Source organism: Gopherus evgoodei, chromosome 1 (genome assembly GCF_007399415.2).
Source record: "Gopherus evgoodei ecotype Sinaloan lineage chromosome 1, rGopEvg1_v1.p, whole genome shotgun sequence".
Taxonomy (NCBI): domain Eukaryota; kingdom Metazoa; phylum Chordata; order Testudines; family Testudinidae; genus Gopherus; species Gopherus evgoodei.
Genome location: NC_044322.1, coordinates 131,772,397 through 131,793,719, shown reverse-complemented (window position 1 = coordinate 131,793,719; position 21,323 = coordinate 131,772,397). Strand labels below are relative to the sequence as shown.

The 21,323-nt window shown below is 42.2% G+C and overlaps 1 protein-coding gene and 1 long non-coding RNA gene across 3 annotated transcripts in view; one reads left to right on the top strand and one right to left on the bottom strand.

Moving 5' to 3' along the window:
* The window catches only part of ANOS1 (anosmin 1), a 179,072-nt gene that overhangs the window by 71,453 nt on the left and 86,296 nt on the right, over window positions 1-21,323 (top strand). The gene's annotated exons all lie outside the window — the stretch shown is intronic.
* Window positions 789-12,206, bottom strand: LOC115656090. The gene is made up of 3 exons (XR_004001578.1): window positions 12,195-12,206; window positions 3,870-3,874; window positions 789-872 (listed from the first exon to the last, which is right to left on the bottom strand). It is a non-coding gene; the product is annotated as an uncharacterized LOC115656090 (long non-coding RNA).

The window sequence follows — 21,323 nt, the reverse complement described above, 5'->3', positions numbered from 1 at the left end:
ATATGTCACCCAAGGATCTCTTGATACCAACTGGTAGAGGACACAGGGGCACATAGGGATTGCAGGATTCCCTGGGTCTGGTGTCTACATACTTATCCACCAAAGAATGACATGTAAGATCTCTACTGAAAGCCTATCACATCGGTCGTCATGATCATTGCAAAATGTGTTTATGGAAAATAGGTGAAGAGTTATGTATATATACTAAAAATATGTTTTCTTGGTCTGTGAATTAAGACAGGTCACCAAAAGGTGATCCACGTTCTACTGTCAGGCAGGGAGGAAGAGACGCTTACCTATGGCTGGTCATGTACGAATTGAGTATTGTGGACATCCATTTACAGCCTGAGCAAAATGCTAATCAATAGATCGTTTTCAGGAACAAACAAAAACAGCAGGGGGATTCTCTTTAGGAATAAGACAACTTTTGGAACTCTATCTGGGTGTGTATGAACCTTCAGTTATCCTTCAGCCTATGAGGGATCTCAGCCAACCTGGCTGAGAACTCTGGGAAAAGGATTTGTGGTAAGGTGTTTTGCAGGAGATAGAGGAATGTCTTGCGAGTTCAGTTTAGACTCTAGAAAGCGTGTTATGATTTTGTTTTATATGTATCTTTTTGTTTCCAATATTATTCCTTTCTGTGATAATAAACATATTCTTGATCTATCTATCTATCATGCTGGGTGTTAAGTAGAGTGGTAATCCTGAACTGAACTGTGAAAGCTGATGTGATGGGTTAGATCACAGAAACCCTCTTGGGAACTGCCACCTAATGTGCCAAGACTACTTCTACCCCTGCTTTCCCTGCCAGCTCAGGACCCCAGCACCCTGTCTTTCTGAGCCAGACATGCCTGTCTGCCCCAACAAAGACCCTGAATTACTTGCCCCAAAGCTGCAGGCTTCACTGAAAACCACTCACAGAAGTGTTCCTGTCTTTAACACTCAGATGCCCAAGTCCCAATGGGATCTAATCCGTTTTACCCTGTATAAAACTTATGCAGGGTAAACTCATAAATTGTTCACCCTCTATAACACTGATAGAGAGATATGCACGGCTGTTTGCTCCCCCAGGTATTAAGACATACTCTGGGTCAATTAATAAGTAAAAAGTGATTTTATTAAATACAGAAAGTAGGATTTAAGTGGTTCCAAGTAGTAACAGACAGAACAAAGTAAGTCACCAAACAAAATAAGATAAAACACGCAAATTATGTCTAATCAAACTGAATACAGATAAGATCCTCACCAGTTCCAGAATGCTCCCTTTTACAGACTAATCTCCTTTTAGCCTGGGTCCAGCAATCACTCACACCCCTTGCAGTCACTGCCCTTTGTTCCAGTTTCTTCCAAATATCCTGGAGGGTGAAAAGGCTCTCTCTTTAGCCAGCTGAAGACAAAATGGAGGGGTCTCCCAGCGGTTTAAATAGACTTTCTCTTGTGAGTGGAGACCCCCTCCTCATTCCTATGCAAAGTCCAGCTCCAAGATGGAGTTTAGGAGTCACCTGGGCAAGTCACATGTCCATGCATGACTCACAGTTTTTACAGGTAGCATCCATTGTTTACATGCTACCTTGAACTTCCTCAAGTAGACTTCTTATGCGGATTGGAGCATTCCAAGATCCATTTTCCTTTAAGTGTTTCTTGATTAGCTACTTAATTTCAACATTCCTTTCTCCAGAAACTGACCAAATGCTCTACTAAGGTTATTTAGAAATCAAGCCAGTAGACAGCCAACATTCATAACATTCATAACTTTGAACACAAAAATGATACATGCATACAAATAGGATTAATACATTCAGTAGATCATAACCTTTACGGAGATATGTTACATGGCATATGTAGCATAAAACACTAAGCATATTTCCATAAAGCCTTATGGGAGGTACCATCACAACTGGTATATACTCTTCCTTTGCGATTAGAGAATCTGAAAGTTTTTGAAGTGTTCAGTGGAACTACTGACTACTTCAGAGGGATGCTTGAAGGAATCCGGGGTTGGGGAGTGTGTATCGCTAGCCTGTACAGAGAGACTGAGGCCTGGGGAGGCCTGGAAGGAAGTGTTTGTTTTGCCAGAGGCTGGTGGATTCAGGGAAGTGATCCACATCAGGCACAGACAAGAATCCTTCGCTCTCTGGGCAGGTGGTAGTGAGGTGCCTCACAACTCTGAGTACTCTGGAAGCATCACATAACATACTGTATGGAGTAGCTGGCCTTGTGTATGCTGGATAACTGAACCATTAGCAGTAGAAACAATGGGATAGCAGTATTGCAGTGAGTTCAGAATAGCCAGGGAGTTTCAGGTGCAGGTTGGTTATAGCTTTACCCCACATCCACACTAACTTTGGCCATGGCTACACTTACAGTTCTGCAGTGCTGGTAGTTACAGCTGTGTTTGTACAGCTGTGTAGGGCCAGCGCTGCAGTGTGGCCACACTGACAGCTACCAGCGCTGCAGTGTGGCCACATTTGCAGCATTTGCAGCGCTGTTGGGAGTGGTGCATTGTGGGCAGCTATCCCAGCATTCAAGTGGCTGCAACGTGCTTTTCAAAAGAGGGGGGTGGGGTGGAATGTGACAGGGAGTGTGGGAGAGACAGAGAGAATGGATTTTTGGAGCTGACACTGTTCTCAGCTTCCTGCCTTGCAAGTTCTAAGGACTGGAAGACACACAGTGCCTACCTTCAATCATTTTAAAAGTTCTGACCCCTTCCCCCACCCCTCTCTCATTCACTAAATGCAAATTATGCACTCCTAAATAGCTGTCAGACCAGATAAGCATCTGCTCAACATGGACTTCCCCTTCCCCCTCTGCCGTGTGAGCTTGCTGTTTCTCTCTTCAAGCAAACAGCTGTGAACATTCCAAAGTAATTCCCCTGCCTGCCTCCCCTCGCTCAGCAAACAGGAGCTGTGTTTGTTTTTTAAATAAGCAGTTTGGCTGAACTTCGAGCTCTCCCTTTCTTCCAGTTTGTTGTGGACAGGAATTCTGGGATACCTCCTTATACCCCAGAGGTCAATAAAAGCGCTGGTGGGGTCCACACTTGCTGCTACACCCGAGGCTCGACCGGGTGTACAGCCAGCGCTGCAACCAGAGAGTTGCAGCGCTGGCCGTGCTTTGCAAGTGTGGCCACATCCTAAGTTGCAGCGCTGTAACCCCCTCACCAGCGCTGCAACTCTCTAGTGTAGCCATGGCCTTTATTTCTGTTTGTACATCATTGTGAATCTTGCCACAAAGTCTTTTCTCCACATCCTCTGTGCATATTGAGATGTGCTAACAAGAGGTATCACTTATGCCTCTGAAGTTGGGGGAGAAAAGACAGAGTAGCTACGGGGACGAGGAAAAATGGAAGATCAATGAGACGTGGACATTTGTAACTTAATACGAAGCCTTTTTGCCTCTTTTATGAACACAAATGGCAGAATTTATTAGATTCAGAAAAACTCTTCCAGCCTCTGAGGCCAGGTACATTTCACAGTGAAAAGGTTCGTCCCTGTTGCATAGGTTCCCTCGTCCCCCCACTTTCAAGTCTCAATTTCTATTGAAAGAATGTAGAGTTTGGGCCTGGTCTTGTTGAAATCAGTTAGGGTTTTGGTATTGACTTAAGGTGACCAGTTTTCAAAATGAAAAATCATGACACCTGTCATAGTGTGCACACAGAGGATGGTTTGGGGAGGTTGTGGAATCTCCATCACTGGAAGTTTTTTAAGAACAGGTTAGACAAGAAACCTGTCAGGGATTGTTTAGATGCTACTTAGTCCTGCCTCAGTGCAGGCGACTGGACTAGATGTCCTACACTTTTCTGATTCTGTGACTGTTAGGGAGGTTTGCTCAATGGAAGTTTGTTAACTGGGTGAGGGGAAGTGATGGTTCACTAGGGCTGGTGAGAAACATTTTTTTGATGGAAAATGGAGTGTCCAACACAATATTTTTCACAAACAGTGTCTCCTTTCCATGGAAAATTTTGACTAACTATTCTTTTGTTGTGCTGTCTTGCTGCACGTAAGAGTTCATAGGAGCTGTGGGGGTTTAAAAAGCTGACACAAAAAACCGATGAGGACAATGGCACAGGCCCTGAAAATGGGGACACTCCTGGTTTTCAAGGACATATGGCCACCCTACATCCTACCTACTTGAGTGGTAGCAGAATCAGACCCTAAATTAGAAGCCCAGATTAGAGTTTGGTTGTGATTTTACTTATACCCTTGAAAATCAGAACTTAATTGAATCAGTGGAATTACACTGCTGTAAATGATATTCTGGAGAAGTAAAGGGATGGGTCGGGTTAAGGGCTTGCCTACATGAACATTTAGTTTGTGTAAGTTTGGTATAAATGTACCCTGCACTTGCCTGCTGAACTAATGATCCATGTGGATCTTTCTGACATGTATTAGCAGTTTGATAATGAACTCTGATCTAGTCCTCTTTGAAATGTTCACTTATTCTTTTTCCATATATCCCCTTCGCCACCTTCCCCAATCGCCTTTGTCTCCAGTCCTATCCTCCTATCTTCTTTCCCCTATTCCTTTTCCTATCTTTAACTGAAAAGCAGGTGTTGCGGGGGGGAGGGGAGAGGGAGTGGGGCGTGGGAGTAGATTTTCCTTTTTACTGGAAGTTTCTTTGAAGTTTCTTCAAAACTTTCTTCTTAGAAAAGTAGAGTAAGTGCAGGCGAACCAACAATGAAACACTTATTTTACCCTCATCAAAACATGACAGAGAATTCTTATATCCTAAAAATACCAGAATAGTAAAAATAACTAAATTACTTTGATGTATAAAAAAAGGAAAAAAAGTATCATTTTAGTGACTCTTTCTTTCTTTTTTTTTAATGACAAGAAACTGTAAGTATTTATTTTTAATTAGTGATTTGGTATTTGCTAAGGAATGCCCATAAAAAGCATAATTTTAAGGGATGCAGTCAAGTGTAATAATTCAGTGTTATCTAACAATGAAATATAGAATGTAGATAATGAGTAAATCAGCTTGAAATTTGTAGCATCAATTACTGAAGTAAGAATATTACAATAGCTGTACCTACCATCAGTTGTAAAGACAGACATCAAAAGTCTTCAGTGGCAACTGGTATTTTTCAAACCTGTATATGAAATTATTTTTTCAAGATTTTTCCCTTTTGTTAAACCATAAGGACATTACATTGTTTGGAGCCAAAGTAAGGGTTTGTGGTCAGCTTAGGTTAAGATTTCCTCAGATATTAGCAATAAACCTATTCTGAACTGAATTTCTAATAAAAATTCCCACTTCTATCAAATCACACAAACTTTTATTAATGTTATACTGGAACATAACAGGAATAAAGAAAATGTGAACTAAGAAGTTGTGTTCAACAGGTCTTGGAATTTTTAAGTGCCAAACGTGTTTTGCGTGCTCAGAATCTATGGACCAAAAGTTTTTTTGAATTACAAATCATTTGTAGCTTGAAAGCCTGTTGTTAGGGAAATACACGCTGTGAATGCTAATTTGGTTCGGCTTGAGCAATCAAGAAATGTAGACAGAGAAATGCACATTTTCTTTCAACAACTCTGTATAACATATATACAAACACATCACCTATATGTTAGACTACTGAAGTTATAAAACTTAATAGTCAAATTTAATAATTAGATACAATATTCTTAAAGCTGAAACAATGGCTAACAAAATGGCACAATGGTATCTCAGTATAGGAGCTAATCTGAATAATCATTTTTGTATTAGAAGAGGTTAGGAGAGAGGAGTTTTGCTATTTATCCCTTAATGCAAATAACTCAGCTGCTAATTCATAGTAGCATTCAGTAATGGTTAGGGTATGCTCATACATTCACCACAATCCAGGTACTGCTTTATCAAAAAATAGGTTGAAACAGTCACATAAAAAAAATTATTGCAGTAAAATTTCTGAAGTTTTCTAAATGTAAACTGCAGATGCCTCTTTGTTTTGACACTACATTGTAAACATACCCAGAAATGGAAACAGTAGTCTGTCATTTTTCATTACTTACATTGGAATAACCTTTTAGCCAGAAGTGTAACTTTTATCTTAAAATTGCAGTGAAAGAAGGCAGCCCACACTTAATTCTTGTATAAACAAATAACATACTGAGGGTGAAATTCAGAAGACTAGCAGGAAATTGGTTTTGCATGTTGGAGAAATTCGGGGACTGGGGGGACAGGCCTCCATCCCAGACATGCAGAAGCACTTCATCCCTTGTATACCTCCATGTGGGATCTTGCACCAGCTGCTTACAACTTTGTCTTATTGCCTGGGTTGGTATACAAAAAGTTGGCACTGAACTATCCTGTGCCAGGCATAGTGTGTATGCCTGTTCTGTAGTAGCTTTCCCTCTACGCTGTGGAACCGCAGCAGTTCTGCTGTACTGGGAGCCTTCCATCGCACGCTTTGGACTGCTGGCTGTGTGCATATTTCATCCTTATGTATTTCAAGAAATTAAAACTAGAGCTGGTCAAAATTGTTCAGATCTGAAAGTTTTTGCTTAAAAAAGAAGGACTTTTTTTGCAAAATATTTGCAAAGAATTCATCCCCTTTTCCAACCAGTTGTAGAACTGGTCAAAAAAATTGAATTTCATTTTTTTATTAAAAAAAGAAATCTTTTTGTGACTAATGTCCCAATATCTCAACCATCTGTAGTTACTGCAGTGCACAGGAGCACTGGTTACCTTTCAAGATTGGATTAAAGCAATTATGCCCCAACTTAAAGCCCATGAAGTAAATGCAAGGATCCTGTTGACTCAAGTAGGCTTTGGTTTGAGATTTAAGAGAAAACTATTGACTATAGTTTTCATTTTTAACTCTTCTTTCTTATAATGGAAACTTGAGAACACAGTTCATCCCCCCTCCAACCGTTTTATCATTGCTCTCAATTTGGCCACTATTATATCTTGCTATATATTTAGTTTTGTAGGAGTCAGTGTACTACTCTCCCCACCCACTACTCTCCACAGGAGGGCGGGGGAATGGCGATCAGAGGCAGGGAGTAGGCTGAGCCTTGATTCTACTCCCCAAAACGTGCCTGCCAGTGCAGCGGGCAAAGTAAGGAGGTTAGAATAGATGACCACAATGGCCCCTTCTGGCTTGAAAGTGTGTGACTGACAAATCAGTATACAGTGTAGTCAGGACCGGCACTAGGGGTTTGAGCGCCCTAGGCGCATGGCAATTTCGCCGCCCCGCGCACTGGTCCCACGGCTCCGGTGGAGCTGCCACAGTGGTGCCTGTGGAGGGTCCGGTGCTCCGCGGCTCCGGTGGAGCTGCTGCAATCATGCCTGCGGGCGGTCCACCGAAGCCGCACGAGGAGCCGACCGTCCGCAGGCACGACTGCGGCAGCTCCACTGGAGCCGTGGACCAGTGGACCCTCCGCAGGCACCACTGCGGCAGCTCCACCTGAGCCGCCTGCCGCCCCCTCCGGCAAAAAGGCACCCACCAATTATTCTGGCGCCCTAGGCGATTGCCTAGGCTGTCTAAATGGTAGCACCAGCCCTGAGTGTAGTTGTAGCCATGTCGCTTCCAGGATATTAGAGACACAAGGTGGGTGAGTGATATCTTTTATTGGATGATCTTCTTGAACTCCAAGGAGTTGGCCAATAACAGCTATTACCTCATCCACCTTTGTCTCGCTGGCAAATCTGTAGCAGATTACTCCCCATCGAAGCAAAGGAGGAATCAGGGACCTAACAGTGATTCTCAGAATCATAGTCTGTTCTCTGCTCCAAGGGCAGTACAACCACCTCCTACCCCTGGTTCAGAACTTGAATTAACTCCACAATTAAACTCTCAGATAGCTCCCAATTTACATCCTGGGCTCCTTTAACTGAGACCTCCAGCAGAAACAGGGAAAAAGAGATTTGACATATCTGATACTGGAAAGTAAAGGACTCTTTTTGGAGAGTGGGGGATGCTATCAGACCTTTTAAATACAAAAGCAACCCCTGCCCCCAAACACTAACCACTTTTTTTTCTCTGACAGTCTAAAGCCAATTTTTTTTCTGTCTTGTGGGAGAATGAATATGCATGTGGTGGAGGCTGGATGTAAAAAAGTCAAAACTCAATTCTTGTGTGAAACAACCAAAAGAGGATACACTTCATGGTTCACCTGAGAGCTATTTCACATTAAAAAGAGCCCTGGGTCCTTCTCCTTTCTCTTACCCAATTTTTACACCTGGGTTAACTTCACAGACTTCGTTGGAATTACTCCTGATTTACAATGGTATAAGTGGAGAGGAGAACCAGACCTCAAACTTTAATCAAAATGAAATGAAATGCCACTTTATTTGATATTTTAGAAGAGAGTGTCAAACTTCAAATATGTATTAGTCTTTTTCAGTCATGTGATTCATGCTTCAATTTCATTGCCTGAATTGTAGAGACTCTGGTTTTCTGATGCCCTGCCTCTTGTGTATTAATGTACATCAGGAAACAGTGAGTCCAAAGTGGTTGTAAAACACAATCTTTCTAATCTGGCAGCATTTTACATCCACTTGTTGTAAATGACTATACCAGGTACATGGCAATGGAGGATCAAATCCTGTGCTGGACTTGAATTGGCACGTGGCTTTGAAGTACACCTCTACCCCGATATAACGCGGTCCTCATGAGACAAAAATCTCACCGTGTTATATCAAACTTGCTTTGGCCCCACCTTGTTCCTTGACCGCCCCCTCCAGAGGCCCCCGTCCCTAATTAGCCCCAGGACCTCACCCCCTACCCAACTCCCTGTCTCCTGACTGCTCCGACCCCTATCCACACCCTCGCACCCCCCTGTCTTTATTGTTCTTGGTTCATATTTCTACCTTAGAGGACTGGTGACTTTTGTTCAGGAAAGCAGTTATATTTGCTATTAGCTGGAACTTGTCCCTTCTTTTCTTAAATACCTTAATTTTAATGGTGCCGTGCCATGGTTTCATCATGTTGGTGTCAACTTCAAGCAGTAAGAAAAATATAAAATTAGGCAAAGTCTATTCCAGAAACTTTTTTTACTGCCTCTCGGGAAGGTGGAGCACCTGTGCCAATGGGAGAAGCTCTCTCATTGGTGTAGGTGGTGTCTTCACTAAGCACTACAGCAGCACTGTAAGTGTAGACAAGCCCAAAGCTAACTGTAATGGCCAATATTTAAATGTACACTAACTAGGTTCATTTTTGAAATGCGCATATCAAGGACAAATTCCACTGAAACACAGTGGAAGAAGAGCTCAAGTGTATTAAGTTGGAGACAAATTATTCTTTCTTATGAATCCAGTTAGCTTAGCCTAAATAATGTAGGGACAATGGGATGCTGCTGCTATTACTGCCTTTTTTAATAATGTGAGTAGGAGTACCATTTATGTAAATAGTTTGGCAAAAAAAGTTGGTTCAGTGACTGTGCCAAAGACAGGGATTATTGTGAAGATACCACAGGCCCTGCCCTCCTTTTTGCATTTGTGGCTCCCACTGGCTTCAATGAAAGTTAGATATACTCATCCAAGGGCAGAATTTGGCCCAATATTTCCAAGTCACTGATGTCAAAAACAAAAAAAAATGTGATTATTTTCTATGTATAAGCACATTTTAGCACAGCTGGAGAATGCATGAAGACTGTAAATCAGTTCTGTCAGCAAGGGACTCACTTCAGGAAACAGCAGAATGCAAGGGAATGTAGTAGATGTTTTCATAATTACGTCTTATTATGATTTTTTTATGGTTGATGAAATACCAAAGATTCCTCTTCCTGTTCTTTATAATAATCAACACTGTTTGCAATGCTGTGTAATGGTAGAAAACCCGAGATGTTTCTCAAAATCAGTTTAATTATAGCTGACATGTATAACAAAAATTACATGTCTATTTTACATTACATGTCATTCTGCAAATATCTTTATTAGATTAACAGTTCTGCCTATGGGCAATGAAAGGTTTGGATGGTGATGGAGACACCTGAGGAGGTCACCAAAAAGGAATTATCTATTAATATTTATATAGCACCAGTGGTGTGTCTGTTCAGAAAAAGACAGTGTCTATTCATTTTTCACTGGTCTCTTACTCAGTGAACTATTGTGACAAGTCCAAAGTAATGAAGACAATTTCTTTTAAAGAAGCAAAAATATTGGTTCAGTGGATTTATGCCAATGATGGGTTTGGTGGAACACATTTTAAAATTTAGCAGCAATTGAAAGTCACCACAGATTGCTCCTCTTTCCCCTCTCCTTTTCTTCCCCCTTCACAGCATTGTTTTTTCCTCCTTGTTACACATTGTCTTGTGATCTTTCCCTCCTTTCTTTTCCCCCATGTATTCCTACCACCTCCACGTGGCCTCTTAAAGACTAGTCCTGCTCATGTTGAGATCACTGGCAAAACTGACTTCAGTGGGAGCAACATCAGGTCCTTGGAGTGCAGTTCGTGCAATTCCAAGGCCTTCAGTGGCAATTTGCCAGGAGCCTGAGGTCTGTGGCTAGTTTGTATATAATTATGTAGGATTTTAATGATAGATAAATGCACATGGTAATTTTTTCTTTATATAGTGCTTCAAATATGCACTGTGCCTTATGATACCCACAGCAACACATAACATACTTTGTGGGCTGTGGGTTTAGTTAATAGATTAACTTCTTACTTAGTCCTTGGGTAAAAACTGAGCAAACATGAGTTCTGAGATATGTTGAGCACCTGCAGCTTCTGTTTCTGTCAGTGCCAGTGTTACCCGAGGTTTCCAGAAGCCACACCAGGGGCAAAATAACTATTTCACTCCAGGTGGTGTTAGGAATAAATCAATAGGAACACAGAAATTCTGTCTGATCAAGGATTAACTGCAAGTGAGCATGCTCTTGTTTAACACGGCAGTTTATTACATTTAAGCACACACAGGGTACGTCTACACTACGGGATTATTCCGATTTTACATAAACCGGTTTTGTAAAACATATTGTATAAAGTAGAGTGCACGCGCCACACAAAGCACAATAATTGGGCTGTGTGTGTCCATGTACCAAGGCTAGCGTCGATTTCTGGAGTGTTGCACTGTGCTTGGTATCCCGTAGCCATCCCATAGTTCCCGCAGTCTCCCCCGCCCATTGGAATTCTGGGTTGAGATCCCAATGCCTGATGGTGCAAAAACAGTGTCGTAGGTGATTCTGGGTAAATGTCGTCACTCATTCCTTCCTCTGTGAAAGCAATGGCAAACAATCATTTCACACCCTTTTTCCCTGGATTGCCCTGGCAGAGGCCAAAGCGTGGCAACCATGGAGCCCGTTCTGCCTTTTGTCACTGTCACCATATGTGTACTGGATGCCGCTGAGAGAGGTGGAACTGCAGCGCTACACAATAGCATTCATTTGCCTTTGCAAGGTAGCAGAGACGGTTATCAGTTGTTCTGTACCATCTGCTGCTGTCATGGGTGCTCCTGGCTGGCCTTCGCTGAGGTCGGCTGGGGGCACAAAGACAAAAATGGGAATGACTCCCTGGGTCATTCCCTCCTTTATGTTTTATCTAAAAATAGAGTCAGTCCTGCCTAGAATATGGGGCAAGTGTACTAGAGAACCAGCGTACCAGAGAACCAAAGAGCACAGCTGCTCCATGTCAGATCCCACAGAAATGATGAGCTGCATGCCATTCTAGGGGGTGACCCTGCAACAACCCCACCTGTTGCTTCCCTCCTCCCCTAACCTTCCTGGGCTACCGTTGCAGTGTCCCCCCATTTGTGTGATGAAGTAATAAAGAATGTAGGAATAAGAAACACTGAGTTTTTAGTGAGATAAAATGAGGGGGAGGCAGCCTCCAGCTGCTATGATAGTCCAGGCAGGACATTAAACGGTGTGGGGGACAGGAGCCCAGCATCCCGCTGCTATGATAGTCCCGGAAGTACAGAATCTTTTCTTTAGACATGAAAGAGGGAGGGGGGCTGATGGATCTCAGCCCCCAGTTGCTATGATGAAGACGGTTACCAGCCATTCTGTACCATCTGCTGGAAATGACCGGGAGTCATTCCTATTTTTACCCAGGTGCCCCTGGCCGACCTCATCTGTGGGATGATGACGAGAATGACTATTAGTCATTCTGCACTGTGCCATATGCCACCGGAGAGGAGAGGGGAGAGGATGCAGCACCGCGTCTACCAGCAGCATGCAGTAGATATACGGTGACATTGAAAAAAGTCAAGAAACAATTTTTTTCCCTTTTCTTTCAAGGGGAGGAGGGGTGGTAAATTGACGAGATATACCCTGAACCACCCCGGACAATGTGTTTGACCCTACAGGCATTGGGAGCTCAGCCAAGAATGCAAATGCTTTTTGGAGACTGCGGGGACTGTGGGATAGCTGGAGTCCTCAGTACCCCCTCCCTCCCTCCATGAGCGTCCATTTGATTCTTTGGCTTTCCATTATGCTTGTCACACAGCACTGTGCTGTGGACTCTGTATCATAGCCTGGAGATTTTTTTCAAATTCTTTGGCATTTCGTCTTCTGTAACGGAGCTTTGATAGAACAGATTTGTCTCCCCATACAGCGATCAGATCCAGTATCTCCTGTACGGTCCATGCTGGAGCTCTTTTTGGATTTGGGACTGCGTCACCACCCGTGCTGATCAGAGCTCCACGCTGGGCAAACAGGAAATGAAATTCAAAAGTTTGCGGAGCTTTTCCTGTCTACCTGGCCAGTGCATCCAAGTTCAGATTGCTTTCCAGAGTGGTCATAATAGCGCACTGTGAGATACCACCCGGAGGCCAATACCGTCAATTTGCGGCCACACTAGCCCTAATCCGATATGGTAATACCGATTTTAGCGCTACTCCTCTCATCGGGGAGGAATACAGAAACCAGTTTAAAGAGCCTTTTATATCGATACAAAGGGCCTTGTTGTGTGGATGGGTGCAGGGTTAAATCGGTTGAACGCTGCTAAATTCGGTTTAAACACGTAGTGTAGACCAGGCCATAGACACAAGCAGTAGGTTTAGAACATCCCAGAATGGTAGTGAGTAATTAACAGCAGGTTTGCAGTGGCCTGTTGCTCATCCGCTGGGGAGAAAGGGTGTCAGGAAAAATGTCTCTCAAGATGGCTTCAGAGGACAGCTCCAAAGTACATTCTATTAGCTAATCTTTTATAACTAACTTCTACAAAACGCATAGGTCATAATGACCACTACTGGATCATCATTTTTCTAACTTTCAATAAACTTTTAATATCAGAGACATCTAGATTCAAGGTTTTCCAACCACCAAAGTTTTCAGTCTCAGTTTACTTGTCTGTCCCCTCCTCTCATTCTGATTAGCAGAAACTGTAGCTAGTTTTGACCTTGCTTCTGAAAGCCTGTCTTCAAACTAACCCTTAACTATATGGTGCTCTGTTTCATTAATTCAGGGTGGTTGAGTGCATATAATATGCTTGCAATTAACTTGATCGCATTCTGGGGTATACACACCCCTCACATCCAGGGCAGCAGCATTTGCAGGTGCTTAGTACCTCTGAAGATTTAGCTTTGAGTTAGAACTTCTGGATGTGACCCTTTGGCTATGCTTCATTAAGGAGTGTTTCCTTGCACACATTTACATATATAGGAAAGTTACTAGTCTCATCTGCCAGTTTATGGAGAGCTGTGTAAAAAAGCCTTCCAAGGAACTGCATTTTCAGACAATTGTCCCCTCAGGGTTTTAAAACCAATGCACTGCCACACTTTTACCATATTTGATTCCTCTGAGGGCTTACTAGGGAGTCCCATTAAGACGAGTGGCAGAAAGCGAGATGAAGCATTACATTTCCCAAAGTCTCACTTCACCGTTTTGCTGTGCCTCAGAAGCACCATTACCACAGAATATTCAATTATATACTATTTCATCACTCTGCCATATACACATTATGCCAGTTCATGTAACGATGAATATAAAAGTGTTGCTATCAGTCTTTCTCTTTATGGGATGTGCTTGATGACTGGAGGGATCAATGAATTTTAATAATGTTAGAAATCAGTGGACAAGTCAATCAAAGTACTCAACTTCCAAGCTAATCTTGCTGGGTAAAGTACAACAATTCTTCACATTCTGCCATAACCCTCTGGTTCTTTTAGATGTAATATCTTCCAATTCAGTAAAATGTGTGAGAGTGCTTTTTGATTGGCAAATTAACATTCTAAAATAATATATTAAAGCACCAATACGGGCTGCAGGGCTGAGCTGCTACTTGTGGTGAGCATTCTAAACATATTTTTTACAATAGCGAATAATGATTATTAAAAAATAGTAATTTATCTTTTACATAGCTGCATTTCTTTGCACCTTACTTTTGCTGGAAGTGATATAGAAGGCTAGTTGAAAAATTTCTATTGGAGGAAAAAAAGAAACAAAGCCTGAGTTTTTGAACAAACACATTTTTTTGCACAAAATATCTGCTTTCCATAGAAAATGTCAAGTTTTCATCGAAACAATGAAAACCCCAAAACGTTTTGGCTAGAAACCCAAAACTTCTGGGTTTTGGCTGAAACTATAATTTTTGGTTATCTATTTTTGTAGAAAAAATACACTTGTTTTTTTCATCATTGAAATTTTCCTCAGGAAGAAAAGAAATTCCTGACTAGTATGAGTGTGCAAGTTATATGTCTTATCCTTATTCTTTTATTTATTTATTTATTTGCTTACTTACTTACTTATTTTGATGTAGAATAAATAAAAGAGCCCCTTATCCAGGCCCCATGCACCCATTCAATTATTTAAAATTAGGGAAATATCTTTCCCCTCTTACCAAGCCACAGCACATATTCAAAATATATTGGCCACTATCTCAATCTACAGACCCTCCTTTGAAAGCCAGGGGAATCAAATGGGTCCTTCATGTGCCATGGAAGTCATTAAAGCTGGACTGTTTCAGAGCAGGAGGGCATTCGAGGGCCTTCCACGGTGTGCTAGTCACTCAATCTCTATTATATCTAAAGGGATCTAGTACCCATGCCTCTGCTGATCGCAACTGTGCTGTATTATCATGGGGAAAGAGGGGAAATTCATTACTTATATTGAATAAGTACCATTTCCCCTAATAACTATATGACATGGTCATTGAGTAGCTGGTCATTAATTTATTGATAGAAATCATATATGTACAGTATTCACACTGGTCTGTGCACCGCTGGAGATATATTACTATGTACTATAGTAATTACGTACTATAGGAAGTTCTATGGGCTGTGTTATAGAGAAGGTGATGATCACAATGTTACCTGCTGGCCTTGGAATCAATAAATCTACTGTAGGCCACTGAATGGTGTCTGCTTATGTGCAGCTGTGATTATCTGTCCCCTAGCCTGTTCAGTTCTTTTCTCTTCAGAGAACCTTGTCTCACCTGGGCATCTGGAAAGATCGAGCTGTATTTTCTTGAGCAAACCTGAAGGCCATTCAGATGGCCTATAAAGTCACGTGCAGTTTGTACACATGAGCGTTCTGGGAGGCAGAACTGACTCCTGAAGTTCCCTGTAGGGAGGGGCAGCTCCATGCTACCCTCCGTGCAGGAGTGTGCCTATGAGACATGGCCTAACTCTAGAATAATAGATTCATTCAGATAAAATTAAGGTTTACACTATTTTAATCATGAGCTTGTTGTCATTTTCATATAGCTAAGAACATGCATCTGACAAAGTGAGTATTCATCCACGAAAGTTCATGCTCCAAAACGTCTGTTAGTCTATAAGGTGGCACAGGATTCTTTGCTGTTTTTACAGATCCAGACTAACACTGCTACTCCTCTGATACTTATAACTATGTGTTTTCAGGAGTTCCTAACTCGGCAATGAAATGTTATGTTGATTTACTTGGCTTACAAGATCTCAGCCCAGGAGCAAATGTATTAATTTATTTTCATTATTGAAATAAAATGGCAAGGGTATGGGTTTGAGATTCTGTGTGGTGGGCCATTAGTCCACATTGTTGTCTACTTTCTATTTTGAAACCAAACATTGCTCTTGTCTTTTGGTGTGGAGAATCCTACACACAGTGAAACTGCAATGGGTTCTGTTTCTGATGGAGTCTCTTTAGAGTCTGGGTACGAGGACAATACCTCCTGGTGTGCCTGGAACTGTTTTATGAAGTGTCTGCCTCCATGACAGCAAAGAGAGGATACTGTGGGAGGCTGGTGGGAAAGGCAGACAAATAGCCAGTGAATCTAACACTGTACAGATCCACAGGCCCACAGCTCCTAATATCGGGGGGTGGGAGGGGGCATGAGATGACCCAGCTGCAATTACATGCTATAATAGTGTAGAACATAAGTGGCTGTGCAGCCACTCTGCTGCCAACTGCAAGAAGCTGCCAGTTTGTAAGAAGGATTACTTCTATCCATCCATCTATGTATTCATACCCCACCACTATAGTCCCAACTTGTTCAAAGCCTTGTTACTTGCTTTGTGAGAGATTGGACCAATATGTGGTTTTTAGAAACAATACCTTTACAAAGACTTGATGTCCCCCCCCCCTCAGAAAAGGTTAGTGTGAATGTATGCTGGTGTGTAGCATGTGTGGCAAGATAAGAAACAAAAGGAAAATAGTTATTTTGTATCCCTTAATTTTCTAGTAATACAGCAGCTTCCTGCCTTCCAACGGCAAGTAACAAATATCCTAGAGACACACTTAAAATATTATTCAATGCCCTTTATTTATAGATCTGCTATTTAACCAGATCTATTATTTATCATTTGGTATCATTTAAAACATTTAGTGTGCATGCGGAGAATAGGATATGGGTGAAGCTGGACCCCTGGGCTAAATCCTATAAACCTTTGGCACACAAACGTCTATTGGACTCAATGGGAATTCTACATACAGGGATGCTTTGCAGGATCAGGGCTCAAATGAGAAACATCTTTCATGCTGATGGACTATAGCTAAGTGTAGAACATTTAGTGAGTAGTTTTCTTTAGGACAGTGTAGTGTATTATTTTCTGGTCCCAGTGTAACTGGGATCATCTTGAGGGAACTGCCATCCTTACGGAAAGAAGCAGTAGTTATACAATGTCTAACACTACCACTTATGTTAGCAAAATGTATATTGCTCACAAATGTGAAAAAAACACCCCCCTGAATGGCATAAGTTTCTCTGGCATAAGCAGTAGTGTGCACAGTGCTAAGTTGGCAGGAGAGCTTCTTCCACCGACATAGCTATCACTGCTCACTGGGGGTGGTTTAATTATGTCGACAGGAGAGCTCTCTCCCGTCGACATAGAGTGGCTATAAGAGAGATCTTACAGCAGCACAGCTGCATCGGTCCAGCTGCGCTGCTGTAAGGTCTCTAGTGTAGACAGAGCCTAACTGCGATCACATTCAGATAGTAGAAAGCTGATTCTGCTTGGGAACACTGCGCTCCTTTTTTATTCCTGATTAGTGTGTGTGTTTACTCCAACAAAAAAAAAACAAAAATTCAAAACCAAGTTCTTCAGCATTTTTTGTTTTCTCTTGCCCAAGCAAATTCATATCACCTTAATCTGCTTCTGAGCCATGGACTTCCTTTTGTTTTGTTTCCATCAGATAAATAATTGTAGCATTTAGCCCACAAAAAAACAAACAAAACCCCAACCTAGACAGATCTTGTTTTCTTTTATAGTATAAACAAATAGCTCTTCTGGGCCATCTATGAGGCAGGCACCAGTTTTCCAAATATTTTGGTCAAGAGATAGAATGTAATTTTTATTTAAAGGAGACACTCCCCCCCTGCCCCTTTATCCCCTTCCTTTTCCTCCTCCTTTGCTATGACTGCATGAAGAAGCTCAGATGCCTGCTGCCAGAATGTGGTACTTAACCTGACCATCAAACAGACCTCACAAAGAAAGGCTTTTCAGATCCCCCACTGAAACAACCACTGCATTTTATTATGGCGTGAAATTAGAAGTGAAAAGCCCTATGGCTCTTGCTATTTAGTAATGCGGAATATGTCGTTTCTGATGGCAATGGTGGTGCTGGGCGGGAAGTGGAAAGCCAGAGAAGAGAAACAAAGTAGCAGTTTAGACAAAGAAGGCCTTCTCCCCCTATCCCATCTCTGATTGTTTGGTGGTCTATAAAACCACAGCACTGAGGTGGATACAAGGCAAAAGAGCATTTTGTTGTGGCTCCATCATTCAGACATGTATGTGTGAATTTGAAAAAGGATGTATAAGGAGAATAATCTATTATCTCAAGAGTTCACTAGTTTAGCTCATTTATAAAAGAACAACAAAAAACTTGACTTTTCTTTGAGAGAGCAGTACTAATCTGACAGACACTTTCTGAGTGCCGTAGTAAGATGGTGCGTACAATGAGCCTGTGCGTGGTTATCTGAAACCATCTTGTAACAGATTGGATGGAGAAAGTGCCAGCTTGTGGAATTTTTTCTTCCTTGCCTTCTTTTGAGATTAAAAGAACAATGTTTTGTCGATGAAAATTACATGTAGATATAAAAGTGTCAAAACATTTAGGATTGATTTTGATTTTAAAAGTGGTCTTGAATACTAAGGCAAATAGTAAACCAATACAAACTGAGAAAACAGCAGATGAAAAAGACAGTAGTGTCTTAGAGTGTAAGATTGATTGGATTAGGGCCCATGTCGTCTTTTATGTTTGTCCAGAACCTACATGTTGGCAATACTGGTAGCTAATAATAATTACTGTAAATAATTTTAAACTGTGTAAAACAACACCTGAAAGCTTATATTATACAGATTCATACAGTTAACAGTAAAGGTTATTTTTATTATAGTAGTAGGTCGCATTGTTTTAAAGGTTGGGCAAATTTATAATTAGAGATAGTCCCTGCCTGGAGAGTTGACAGTATAAATAGACATGGTATTCAAAAGTTGGACTAGAACAGAGAGGAAAATTACCTTGCTAAAAACCACACATCATATTAATTGCAGAGCCAAGGCTCGAACCCAAGAGAGGAGACCTGAGCTAAAGCAGCTGAGTTGCTACTATTTAACCCATCTTGTTATTAATATTGTTATAATTATTTATTATTTGTATTATTGTAGTCCCTAGGATCCCCAATCATGATCAGAATTCCATTGCTCTAGGTGCTGTAACAAACACACTAACAGAAAGATGGTCCCTGTCCCGCAGAACTTACAATCTAATAGAGACACCACGTCAATATAGAAAAGAGATGAGAGAAGTACAAGGAAAAAATTGAAACAATATTTGTCAGCATGAAAAACAATAGTCAGAGTACACCGGCCACCGTGGCTTTGCAGGTATGCATTGGAGCGCCTTCCATACATGAAGGGTGACAAAAGTACTTCTTTGAAAACTTAACAAATGGACTATGAAGGCCAACATCATTTACAGGAAGGAATCATTCATATCGTGTAGAGCAGGGGTGGGCAAACTTTTTGGTGTGAGGGCCACATCTGGGTGGGGAAATTGCATGCGGGGTCATGAATGTAGGCTGGGGAAGGGGGCTGGGGTGTGGGAAGGGTGCAGCGTGCAGGAGGTGGCTCAGGGAAGGGGTTGGGGTGCAGGAGGGGTGTGGCAGGGAGTTCAGGGCAGGGAGTTGGGGTACGAGGTGCTCTGGCCCGGCACCGCTTACCTGGAGCAGCTCTGGGGCGGCAATGGCATGCACTGGGCCTGGCCCCGCGCAGCTCCTGGAAGTGGCTGGTAGCACGTCCCTGGGGTCCCTGGGGGAGCGGGGGCAGAGGGCTCCACGCTCTGCCCTCACCTGTGGGTACCTCCCCTGAAGATCCCATTGGCCACAGTTCCCCATTCCTGGCCACGGGAACTGCAGACGAGGGCAGCACATGGAGCCCTCTGCTCACCACTCCCCCAAGGGCTGCTGGAACATGGTGCCAGCTGCTTCCAGGAGCAGTGCGGGGCCCATGGGGCCATGGGGGTGGCAATCCTGCAGGCCAAATCCAAAGCCCTGATGGGCCGGATCCGTCCCACGAGCCATAGTTTGCAGAGATGATAGATACAGCAGGAATAATCTGTGAATGGCTTTAAAAGCCAAGAATAATAGTTTGTGCTTGATGCAGTGGAGAAAACGGTTTTTGCAGTAGTATTTTCAGTGGATGTGAGTGGGGCAAGATTGCACAAGATGTGAGATGATGAGAGCCTGGCCAAGAGTTTTAGCTCTGTGAATGGCTAGGTTATTATACTGGTTATTATACTGAAAGAACTGGCAGGATTTAGACTCAGCCTGGATGTGAGGATCTAGATAAAAAGGCAGCATTGAAGATAATGCCCATGTTATGGGTCTTGGTGATGGGGGAGAGGTTCTCCACAGTAACTGAGAAAGTAAGAAGACTAGTGAATTTGGAGGGGAAGAGTAAGGGGTTTAGCCATGTTGAACTCTTCAAGATATTGTTTGGCTTAAATCTCTTACAAAAATCAGAGAAGCTTGATTCATCTTGCACAAGTAAATCCTAACTCGTAGGATCTTTCAGAGTGGTAGCTGTGTTAGTCTGTATCAGCAAAAACAACAAGGAGTCCTTGTGGCACCTTAGAGACTAACAAATTTCTTTGGGCGTAAGCTTTCATGGGCTGGAATCCTTGGGTTCTATGGGTCTATGAAAGCTTATGCTCAAATACATTTGTTAGTCTCTAAGGTGCGACAAGGACTCCTCATTTTTTTTGGTAGGATCTTGTAATGGCAGTGATCACAGTAATATCTGAGATCCTATTGAGACTATCAAGAGTATACTAGTGCATGTTTTTAATTTAATTGCTTCTTCTCTTTTTACTCCATTTTTTCACTCTCTCTTTGTTTTTGCCATGGCTTCTTTTTCCTCCTGTTCCCCCTTCTCTCTCCTTTGCAGTTTCTAATGCAACTGTGGAAAAGCTAAATCAAAGAAGTGAAATTTATCTGTCATCCTGAAGACAGTAAGTTTTGTGATCATTCTGATCTCTTCCAATAATGGATTCCAGAGATTTGACCCTATTGTGGAGAAAGCTCTACTTCCCAGTCTGACAAGTTGCATACTTGAGGATGACTGCTTCATAGTTCATAAGGAATATAGCTGTTGGGGGAAGTCATCATTAGGTGCTCTCTGAGGTATCTTGGACTAATTCAGTGAAAATTACTGAGGATTAACTGAGAATTTGAATTTGAACCTCTATTATGTGGGAAGCCAGTGTAATGAGTGGAGCATCAAGGTGATATGTTCTCAGTAGCTGGTGTCACTGAGGAGGCAGATTGATATATTCTTGACTAACAGAAGTTGTGTTGATGTTGGAGTGCTCATATCTAGGTTTAGTAGCCTGCAATACTTCAGCCTGGAGGTCACAAAGACATAGTTCACTGTGGCTGGGTCCATGTTTGAGTTGGGACGCTATTAGTTGGCTAATCATACACAGACAAAAGTGTTTGTATCATCTGTCACTATCTTTGTGTCCAGCAGGAAGATACCAAGACT